Source organism: Monodelphis domestica, chromosome X (assembly GCF_027887165.1).
Source record: "Monodelphis domestica isolate mMonDom1 chromosome X, mMonDom1.pri, whole genome shotgun sequence".
NCBI classification, from domain to species: Eukaryota; Metazoa; Chordata; class Mammalia; order Didelphimorphia; family Didelphidae; genus Monodelphis; species Monodelphis domestica.
In genome coordinates, this window is record NC_077235.1 from 10,985,226 (window position 1) to 10,997,101 (window position 11,876).

The 11,876-nt window shown below is 42.1% G+C and overlaps 1 protein-coding gene across 6 annotated transcripts in view; it reads left to right on the forward strand.

The window, feature by feature from the left end:
- LOC100010218 (casein kinase I-like) overlaps positions 1-11,876 on the forward strand; it is a 347,880-nt gene that overhangs the window by 226,106 nt on the left and 109,898 nt on the right. The window lies entirely within an intron of this gene.

The following is an 11,876-nucleotide window of genomic DNA, read 5'->3' on the forward strand; positions in this document are numbered from 1 at the left end:
GGAAGTGCTCTCTTTGGGCCACTGGGCAGAGGGGCGGGTGATGTGAAAAATATTCTCAGGCATATGGAGAAGGGAAATGGAGCAGCCATCTCTGGCATATTCTAGCATGCGTACCATAGATTCGTCAACACAGCCCTATATCAAAGTCAAAATGGGTATATGAAAACATAAAGGGTGTTATTATTATAAGTAAATTAGGGGACCATAGAATAGTTTACCTGTGAGATGTATGGAGAAAGGAAGAATTTATGACCAAACAAGAGATAGAGAACATTACAAGATGTAAAATGAATAATGTTGATTATATTAAATGAAGCCATTTTTGTACAAACAAAACCAAGATTAGAAGGGGAGCTACAAACTGGGAAAAATTGTATAATAGATTTCTCTGACAAAGGTCTAATTTCTCAAATATACAAAGAACTATGTCAAATTTATAAGATTCCAAGTCATTCCCCAATTAATAAAAGACCAAAGAATAGGAATAGGCAGTTTTCAGATGAAGAAATCAAACTTGTCAATAATCATATGAAAAAATGTTCTAAATCTCTCTTGATCAGAGAAATGCTAATCAAAACAGCTCTGAGGTATCATCTCACATGTAGTACATTGGCCAATATGACCGTAAAAAAATACCCAATAAATATTGGAAGGAATGTGGCAAAATTGGGACAAATGCATTGCTGATGGAGTTGTGACTGATCCAACTATTCTGGAGGGCCATTTGGAATTATGTCCCAAGGGCTATAAAAACAATTTATACCCTTTGATCCCACAATACCTCTACTAGATCTGTACCCCAAAGAGATAAAAATAATGGGAAAAGACCTGTTTGTACAAAAATATTTATAGCTTCTGTTTTTGTGGTGACAAAGAATTGGAAACTAAAGGGATCAGGGGCAGCTGGGTGGCTTAGTGGATTGAGAGTCAGACCCAGAGGCAGGAGGTCCTGGGTTCAAATGTAGCCTCAGACACTTCCCAGCTGTATGACCCTGGGCAAGTCATTTAACCCCCATTGCCTAGCCCTTACCATTCTTCTGCCTTAGAACCAATACCCAGTATTGATTCTAAGACGGTAGGTAAGGTTTTAAAAAAAGGAAACTAAAGAGATGTTCCTCAAATGGGGAATGGCTGAAGAAACTGTGATGGGGATGGAATACTGTTGTGCTATAAGGAATGAGGAAACAGGACGATTTCAGAAAGAGCTGGAAAGATCTCCTTGAACTGATGCAGAGTGAAATAAGCAGAACCAGGAGGACATTATACACAGTAACTGCAATATTGTGGACCAATCACATGTGATAAGACTTTGCTACCAGCAGCAATACAATGATCTAGGACAATTCTGAGGGATTTATGAAATAAAATGCTCTCCACCTCCAGAGAAAGAACTGTTGGAGTCAGAATGCAGATGGAAAGTTATGATTTATCCCTTGTTTATTTGGGCATATGTTGTAGGATTTGTTTTTTAAAAGATTATTCATTTACAAATATGATTAATATGGAAACATGCTTTGTGTGATAATACAGATTGAATTACTTGCCAGCTCCAGGAGCAGGGAGGGAAGAAGGGGAAGGAGATAATTTGAATTATATAACTTTGGAACACTCATGTGGAGATTTGTTATTAAAATAAAAAAAAGTTTAAATGAAAAAATCTTACCCATAGCCAGAGTTGCAAAAAGTACTTCCTTCATTTTCCTATTTTTTTATGATAGGACCTTTTATATTTACATTGCAAAACTATGTAGAATATGCCAAGCAATTAGATGTATAACCCACAGTACTTATCCAGTAGTATTTTATACATATACATATATAAATATTATGACTATATGTATAACCCTGCTAATAGTTATCTATCTATCTATCTATCTATCTACATGTATATAGTTATATATAATATGGTTAAATATACAGTTACATATTTTATATATATATATATCATATATTTATACACACACACATACCCCATAAAGCGGTTATATATGGTATAGGGCAGGCTAAGTGGCACAGTCGAGTGCTGGGGCTGAAGTCAGGAAGACTAATCTTCCTGAGTCCAAATCTCAGCCTGAGATAATTACTAGCAGCGTGCCCCTGGGCAAGTCACTTAACCCTGTTTGCCTCCATTTCTTCATCTGTAAAATAAGCTAGAGAAGGAAATGGTAAAACCTTCTAGTATCTTTGCCAAGAAAACCCCAAACTACAGAAATATTTGAGTGTGGTGGCTTGACATTTATGGATAGTTTGGCTTTGGAGTATGGAAGAAATGATTTTGATTCCCATCTTACAAACTTCTTAGCTGTACAGTCATTGGCAAGTCAACTTTTTCCCCTGATTCCGTTTTCTCATCTGTAAAATGGGAATATTTATAGCATTTGTCTCACAGGGCCATTGTAAGAACAAATGAGGTTAATATGTGGAAAATACTTTGCAGAACAGCGCAATAGATAGTTTTGGATCTGGGAGTTAGGAAGAAGTGAATTCATATTTAGACACTTACTAATTCTTTGACCCTGTGTAAGTTATTTAACCTCTTATCTCCCTTGATTCCCTCATCTGAAAAATGGAATAATAGCACATATCTCGCGGGTTGTTGTGAGAATCAAGTGAGATAACATGTGTGTATCATTTTGCAAATCCTAAAGTACTGTATACATGCCAGCTATTGTTAATGCTAGTTATAATTATTATTAGTTTTGTATGAATGTTACAAATAAACAGTACAATGGACCCAGGATTAAAGTGGAGGCAGAATGGGCCAGTTTGTTTTCAGGGAATTGCAGAACTCTTTTAATGACTCCCAAATGCTCCGAGGAACAAAGACTTGGCTTTTCAATAGCAGATTTCTACCAGGCCATTGTATAGCTCTGAGTCATAGAACACTACAGTCTCTGAAGAATGAAAAATGCATATCACATAGAGAGTGATGGAGAGCTAAGCAGAAGTATTGAATAGGTTGTAATGTATAATCATTACTGAATGCCTCTTATAGTTTGGAAATGACAGGAGAAAGTGAGGAAGACTCAAAGCACATGAGGGATGCCCTTTGTGGCGGACTTATTGGAATGTGTGGCTAAGAGTCACATGGCCTAGGAAATATAGATGGTCTATGATCTGCAGAGCTAGAGGGGATGCCCATACGGTAGGGTCATTGGAGTAGAGCGGGAAGAGGTCCAACTCTTTTATTGTTCAGGTGAGGGAAAGAAAGTGGTCTGCCCAAGGTTCCATGGGGAATCAAGTAGCCTAAGGAGGAGCGGAAGCCTGGAGTCCTGTGACTCTAATTCCTTTTGGAATTGCACACATGCTATTCAGTCTCCTTCCTCCTACCCCTGAGGGTACATGAATAAGATAGCTTTTATGTAAAAATAGAAGCAGCCCATTTTCAATATTTGAACATTTTTTGGTGACCCTCGCGATATGTTACAATATTCTAGGCTAAAGCTAATTTCTTCCAAACTACTTTCAGTTGTCCCAGAATTTCTTCTTGAATAAGAAGCTGTTCCCTTAGTGTTTTCTGTTTTGAGTTGATTAACATTGGACTACTGTGTTATGTCATAATCTGCTATTGCTTACATAATCCATTCTACTGATCTACTTCTTTATTTGTTTTTCTTTTTTTAATAAGCATCATCAAATTGTTTTGATTGTTCTTACTTTACAATATGATTTGAGATCTGGTCATGATAGGTCCCTTTCGGTATTATTGTTATTATTATTATCTCCCTTGAGATTCTCAACTTTTTATTCCTGCTCGTGAATATTGTTATTATTTTTGCCTAGCTCCATAAAGTACTGCCCTTGGGACTTTGATTAGCATTGCACTAAATCTACAAATTAATTGATATGCTATTAGCATTTTCGTTTTATTAGCATCGCCTGGTGATGAACTGCATCGATCTATTTGTCTTTATTTTTGCGAAGAATTCTATTGCTATAGATCCCAAATGTGTGTTGGGAGGTTCATTTCCATATTTTTCTTGCACTTTATAGTATTTCTATTATTTCCTTCTGGTATTTGCTAGTGCCATAGAGAAGTTTGGATGCTCTTTGTGGATTCATTTTGTGTCCTGCTACTTTACAGAATCTATAAATTGGCTTAATCAGCTTCTTCACTAATTCTCTCAGTTTCTATGTAAAGCAGTAATTAATGTACTCCTTGTGAATATTTATGTCTTTAACTTACCAATCTTGCTAGTATTTCTGTTACGATTTCATAAAAATAATAGTGGGAGAGAGGGCATCTCTTTGCTTTACTCTTATCTGTATGTGAAAGGTTCCGGAGTTTCTCCTTGCAATAAATGCCAGCTCTGGGTTCTGGAATAGAATCTGGAACTTATAATAGAGGCACCTTTCTGTGGCTATGATTTTAGCTGTGTTGTTGATGGGTATTTTTGAACATAAAGAAGTACTGTATTTTGTCAGAGGCATTTTCAGACTATTTTTATATAATCAAATTCATTGCAGATAGAAACAAGAATGAAATGTTGCCAAGTTAAAAAAACCTGCTGTGCTAAACAAGTAAAGGTCATTTTAAATCACCTGATTTTTGCAGATTGCTGGAACACCTGGTTGTTGTTTAGTCATGTCTGATTCTTTGTGACGCCATGTGAGTTTTTTTGGCAAAGATACTGGAGCGGATTAAGCAAAGGAGGCAAAGTGACTTCCCCAGGGTCACACAATTAGTGAGTGTCTGAGTCTGGATTTGAATTTGTCTTTCTGACTTCTGACCCAGAACTCTTTCCACTAAGCCTGTACCTCACATAGCACATCCATGTGCTGCCCCTTGGAAGGGTTAGATTTGTTTTTTGTTTTTTATTTTTGCCCAAGAGGGCTGAGACAAGGAAAAGGGAGTACAGGTTCCAGATGTAAGGAAAAATAGTTCCCGACAATTAGAGCCATCCCAGAATAGAACGGGCTGCCTTTCCTCTCTCTAAAAGTCTCACAAGAAATGTTAAATGACTACTTGTTGAGCATGTTGTAATGAGAAATCTTATTCGGATACAGATTGAATCCTATGGCCTTGTGGAGCCTTTCCAACTCCAAGAACCTCTGGTTCAAGGTCTGTTTGCCACTAAGGCCTCATGTTTGTTTCTTGAACTAAATCCTTGAGTTTTTTGTCCCCACATCCTTGCTTGGATTGCAGCCCTGGCCATGTACATTGGTAATGTGAATGCGTCATTTCCTTGCCTATTCTTTCTGGCTTCTCATTGCTTCGGTTTCCAGTTTTCAGGGATTCTCTGGTGGAGCTCATTTCTGTGCCTCTGTCCTGCTGGCTCCCTCAGGCTTGCTTTGGTTCTCTCTGCCCTGTCTCCATGTTCTACCACTCTCTGTGGTTCTGGTCTTTGCTGTAAACTCAAAGATGTCAGGCTGGCAGAAAATGCTCTTTTAACTTGTAGAATGGGAGTGCCCATTCAGTTTTACTGATCTAGAATCACAATTGCAGCATTTTGTGGCAAATCATGACAGAGAATCTGCTATTTGGAGCTGAAAGGGCACTAAGAGGAAGTTAAGTCCAAAGCCTTCATTTTAAAGATGGTGAAGAAACTGATATTTACTGTGGTTAACTGACTTGGTCCAGGTCACGTAGAGAGTGGAGACTTGAACCTGGCTCCTCAGACTCCATGTCTAGCCTTCTTCCCCTGTATCACAGGGGAATGGCCAGATGAAGTACAGATGCCTTACTGTGTGGTATAGGTGACCCCGAATCCTCAAAGGCTACGCAGTAGAGCACAATCTTTGGCACGTCCTATGGAGTCCAAGAGCACCCCATGAAGGGAAGTGTATGACCTGGGCACCAGGCTCTGCTTTCTGAGGTCCAAATATGGCGGGGCTCCTCATTAGAAGGTTAGTGATGAAGTCTTTGGCCTTGGAGACTCATGACACAAAGAAAAAGATAAGCAAGTTTGGTGGGACCCCTTCTCTTCTATGATGATATTGTCAGAATGAGGGGGAAAGGGCTGCATCTAAAACGTTGGTACTTTCAATGTGAGATGTTTGTCTAGGAACCAGGAAATACTGTTAGCACTTCATGCCAATCTTTACTTCATTGCAAATAGAATAAATGACAGGAAAAGGATTTTGGCCAATCACACAGGGAAGGAGTTCCTAACCTAGGTTCCACTCTCTGTAGATAGATCGGGGCAGTATGTCTGGAGCGTGGACAAGAAAAAATGACACCTTTATTTTGATGTAAGTGATTTTCTTGGAATCCTTTGTATTTTATTATCTGGCCTCCTCTGAGAAGAGTTCAGACAGATCCATTAAACACAGCCGATGAAGAAGACAAAGTTATGGTCAGACCTGTGCTTTAGGAAGATGGAGGATGGACTGCAGAGAAGAGAGACTTGTGGCAAGGAGGCTTCCCAGCAGGCTACTGCAACAGTCTGGGTGAAGTGATGAGACTCGCACCAGGGTATGGCATTGTCCGAGGATTCTGAGAAGTGCTCAGAGAGATGTGATGAAGGTTGAATGAACAGGCCTTGGCGACAGTCTAGGAAGGATGGCCTGCTTTCTGCAGTGTGCCCTCACCAAGGTGGGAGCACAGTGAACTTGCTCATTACTTTAGTTTTCCAGGTTTGAACAGGACAGTAGTGTTGGTGAACAGAATGAAATCCCAACTGGAATAGTCTATTAAGAGGTTTTTTTTTAAATAAATGATTAAAGATAATATATGTTTATCAGATTCAAACCCACCCACTAACCAATGAAAATAATAAACGAGTCAGGTTTACAAGGTCAGCTAGAAGGATTGTAAATGGCAGGAACTTTAATTTTATAATAAAACAAATAAGCATAGATTTTTACTTCTTTTCATGTGAAGTAAGGGGAAAAGAATCAATATCCTGATATCAGAGCAGGTCAGACCACTGAGGGAGATAAAAGTGAGATAGATGAGAAAGGAGACTTCTCCATCAACTGGAAGAATAAAGGGGAGCATCCTTCCTAATCCAATCATCTTTTGACTCCCCAGAAAGACTAGAAAAATTGCTTAGATGGCAAGTTGAGTTCTAGAGAGCCCATTTTCTGCTTTCTGCCCACCTTTTTTCCTGAAACATCTTAAAGTGAATCAACCCTGATGGTACTTATGAGCTAGCTAGTGATTAGAATTTCTTTCTCCTAAATTTGATATGTCAGTGGCTTATATTTGAAGTGATTATACTGTAGTTGAAAGAATACTAGAGTTAGATCACGAGGGATTCAGGTTGTGTGGTGACTATGGTCACTCACTACATCTTACCACAGTCTTCTCGCTTGAAGTATCAAAGTCGGAGACTAGCTCCTCTGCAGGGAGAAAGCATTCTTGAGACCTAGCTGCATATGTGTCTGGAGAACATGAAACATTCTGTCCCTCCAATCTTGGGAAAAGGGGAAGGAGGGAAGGGGAAAAAGAGAGAGAGAGAGAGAGAGAGACACACACACACACAGAGAGAGAGAGAGAGAGAGAGAGAGAGACAGAGAGAGAGAGAGAGAGAGAGACAGAGACAGAGATGGGAGGAGGGAAGTGAGGGAGGAAGCACTAGGGCATAGTAACACTCCCAAGAGGCTGCTTCTGGAGCTCTGGGCACTGTAACTGCCTGTGTTTTCAGTGGCCAGAGTGGAACATTGAAGGTCCTGATACCCAGAGTAGGGTGGTTGTCATCAGTGGTTGGTGACAGCATTTGGGAAAATTTTTCAGTGGACAACGTATTGGTTGTCTTTTTCCACTCTTCTCATTGCCTCAAATTTACTCCAGACTTCTTCTGTATTGACTGGGGATGTAGGAGCAATATGAGAGAAAATGATATTGATATATTTTTATTGTATTTATTTTTACCAACATCTTAAAGCAGGTAAAGCTCAATATAGGGCTTTTATTTTTAATTGAAAAAGAGTCAGTTACCACTTTCTTGGGGGAGGCTGAATGGTGGTCCAGCTGCCTTCCTCCTCTTCCCACCCCAACAGAGCATGTGTAGAGAAATTCCTCTGAGGTGGTGAAGTGGAGAGTTGTTAGTTGAGAGTAAGTCATGCCCAGTTCAAGGAGAAAAGGAGGGCTTGTACTAGGCCAGTAATGACTACATTCTAGGGACAGGGGCAAGAAGACAGAGTGGATGCTTCTCCTTTTCATTTTTACCTTCAGCTTCCAAGCCCTCCAAATACAACAGCTACATATAAATAAGAGGTAATGAAATAGAATCACAGAATCTTAGGGCTGGAAGGGGCCTCATATACTATCTAGTGCAATCCATTCCTGAATGAGAATTCACTCTCCACTATGTCCAGCAAGCATTCATTTTGCCTTGGCTTGACCTTCTGTTAAATTTTAAATTTTAAAAAAATTTTAATTTTCTTAAATTTACTTATTTAATTAATTTAAAATATTTTCCCATGGTTACATGATTCATGTTCTTTCCCTCCCCACTCAGAGAGCCAACAAACAATTCCACTGGGTTTTATATGTATCATTGTTTAAAACCTATTTCTATATTATTATTATTATTTGTAATAGAGTTATTATTTAAAGTCAGCATCCTCAATCCTATTCCCATTGAACCATGTGATCCATCATGTTTTTCTTCTGCATTTCTGCTCCCACAGTTCTTTCTGTGGATGTGGATAGCATCTTTCTTATAAATCCCTCCAAATTGTCCTGGATCATTGCATTGCTGCCAGTTGAGAAGTCCACTACTTTTGACTGTACCACAGTGTATCCGTTTCTGTATATAATGTTCTCCTGGCTCTGCTCCTTTCACTCAGCATCAATTTGAGCTTACCTTACATTGACACTCAACAACTATCATGCTATCTCAGAGGGATTTTTACCTGTATTCATATCCCCAGTGCTTGGCATACCATCAGAGCTTAATACATGCTTTTATTGGCTGAGTTAACTGACAAGATTTCAATATCAGTTCATTTTACAAGTACCTATTATACTCCAGGTATTATACTAAGTGCTGATGCTAGAAGGAAAAAATAATCCTTGCCCTCCTGGAGTTTATATTCTACAAGGGGAGAACATGAGCACAAAGAAATCAATCTAAAATAAGTACAAGTCTTAAAAAAGACTTTTAAAAATAAAAAAAATGTAGTATATGCAAAATAAATCTGAGGGGGAGAATCCTAGCAAATCAGGGGATGAATGGCAAAGGCCCCTCAGAGGTAGCACTGGAGCTAAATCCAACTGAACCTCAGGTATGAGTGAGGGAGGGAGAATATTCTCAGCATGTGAACAGTCTGTGCAAAGACTGAGGAAAGACATGGAATTTTATGACCAAGGAACAGCAAGCAGGCCCGTTTGGAGGGGGGCCTAAAGCACAGGAGAGTATATATGTGCAATGTGTGATCAGCCTGGAAAGGCAGACTGGGAAGGGTTTGAAATGGCAAACAAAGGCAATTTGGAAACATCAAAGCTCCTTGAGCAGGGGAGGAGCAGGGTTAGATGGACTCTGTGGGAATATCACTTGGTGGTTCTTTGAAGGTGGGGATCACATGGAAGCAAGGAGAGCCATGGTGAGCTTGGGCTGGGCGGCAAGTGTCCTGAGCCTATAGTAGAGTGGTTGTGTTGTGAGTTGAGGTGAAAGAAGCTGTGGAGGTTTTGCTGATAAGATGGTTTTGGTGTGGATGAGAGTGAAGAATTAGGGATGCGGAATGGCAGCGCCTTTGACAGAAAAGGGCAATTCAGAGGAATGGTGAGTTTAAGGGAAAAGATGATGAGCTCTGTTTTGAACATGCTGAGTTGGAGATGTCCAGCAGCTGGTAGGAAAATGGGATTGGAGCTCAGGGGAGAACCTGTGGCTGTGGGGATCATTTGCATAAAGATGGTCATGGAAGCCAAGAGATTTTATCAGCTCACCAAGAGAAAAAAGCACAAGGGGAGAAGCAGGTCCAGGACTGAACTTTGGGGTCTGTGGGGACGTAGAGGGGGAACAGTGGAGCAAAGTCATGAGAACCTGCAAGTGAAGTAGTAGGGAGTGGAGGTGGTCAAGGATGAAGTCTGGGAAAGATCATTGCATTTAGGAATAGATTTGAGGGAACAGCATGGCTTATATTTAGATCATGCTGTGCATTTCAGCTACATACTGATACACATAGGAAGAAAAAATCAATTCAACTCATTTGATGATAGGCAATGAATTTTTCTTTCATTATATAAGTAGATGCCAAAAGCTGGAGCTGCATTGTACAGCACTGGAGCACTGAAAGGGATTGCTAAACTTTAGCTGCTGCTTCAGATTACATAGGGAAGGCAGGGGAATATGCATGGGGCTCCAGGTCATTTTCCTCTCCCTCCTTGTATAGTGGTCAAATGCCCAAGATGCTACCTGTGTACTCATTTCTTTTATAATCGTGTCTCCCTTTGGAGGGGGAAAAGAATGCACCCCCCCTCCAAATGGAATAGCCAATATATTAATCCTCTTCCAAGCAACCTTGACAGTGTTCCAAAACCATACAGCAGAAGCTAGCTACTGATGCTTAAAGACTCAAGCTAAGCTCATATGGATTTCAGATGTGAGAGGCATCAGCATGGACAGACAGCTGCTCTGGCCTGCTACCCTGCACTGTCATTCCCAACTGAAGTTGCATGGGGCCCTATCCACACATTGCAGATTCCCTCATGGCCCCACTTACCAAAGCACATAGTTGGCTATTTTAGTTCATTTCCAAAATGTTCATAAATGCATCATTGAAAAACCATGTCGGAGTCACATCTATGGAGGACCGTAATCCAATCAGATGCATCCAAGGACCGACAGAATATCTTGTTTCTGGGATTGTTCACTTCATTTTCCTCATATCTATCCTTAATACTTGGGGCTCTAAATTCCTTCCCATCCCCCTTCCCCACCCCAGACAGAGAGAAATCTGTACCCAGCTAACCGACTCCTGCAGCCTGCCTGGAGCTTTTCCTGTGTTCCCTTGAAAAGGAGAGTGAGTCGGCCAGAACTGGGCCAGTGACCATCTATCAGCTGGCCTCTGAACATTTGTTGGGGATAAAACTCCCAGGATGAGGAATTGAACGCTGTGAGATAGAGGGAGATCATCTCCCTTCGCCCCGCCCCCCACCGCTCCCATCTCCTCAACTTTTTCTGGGCAGTATGGATTAGTGGGAAGCATACAGGATTTTGAGTCAGAGGGGCTGGGTTCGAATTACAGCTCAGCCGCGTATTGTGATTTTGGCCAAGACCGTCAGCGTCAGTAAAACGAGAGCGAGGCTTCTATTTCGGCCGCCGCCCCCCATCTCACTTCTTCCCGTCTCCTGTTTGCTGTACCCCTTCCCCCCGGCTCCCTCCTCTTTGATCTCTTCTTCCTTCTTCCATCCCGAGCCCCCGAGCCTCTTCTCTTGCTCCCCCGACCCCCTCTTTGCTCCCTCTCTTTCTTGCCCCTCCTTTCTGTCGCTCTCTCTTTCTTTCTCCTGTTCCGCCTCCCTCCGGCTCCCTCGTTCCGGCCGCTTCCCACACTCTTCCCTCTCTGTCGCCTCCCACCCCTTCCTTTCGTCCTTCTCCCTCCCGCGGCCTCTCCGCGGCCCCTCTCCCACTCTCCCTCCCCCTCCCGCTCGGGCTCCAGCTCCGGCTCCCCCCACCTCCGCTCGCTCTCCTCTCTTGCGCGCACGCGCAAAGCATTTCTGGGAGCCGCATGTGGGTGACGCAGCAGCAGCAGCAACAACCCCAACAGCAGCAGCAGCAGCCGCAGCAGCAGCAGCAGCAGCAGCCGCAGCCGCAGCCGCAGCAGCCGCGGCACTAGAGCAATACCGTTTGCTCGCTCGGCTCTCATCAGCACGGGAGGGAAGGGCCCCGGGAAGGAGCGCGCTTACCGCCCGCCCGGCCGCCCGGCCTCCCGGCCGCCCGGCCTGCCTCCCGGCCGCTCGGCCGCCCGGCCGCCCGGCCTGCCTCCCG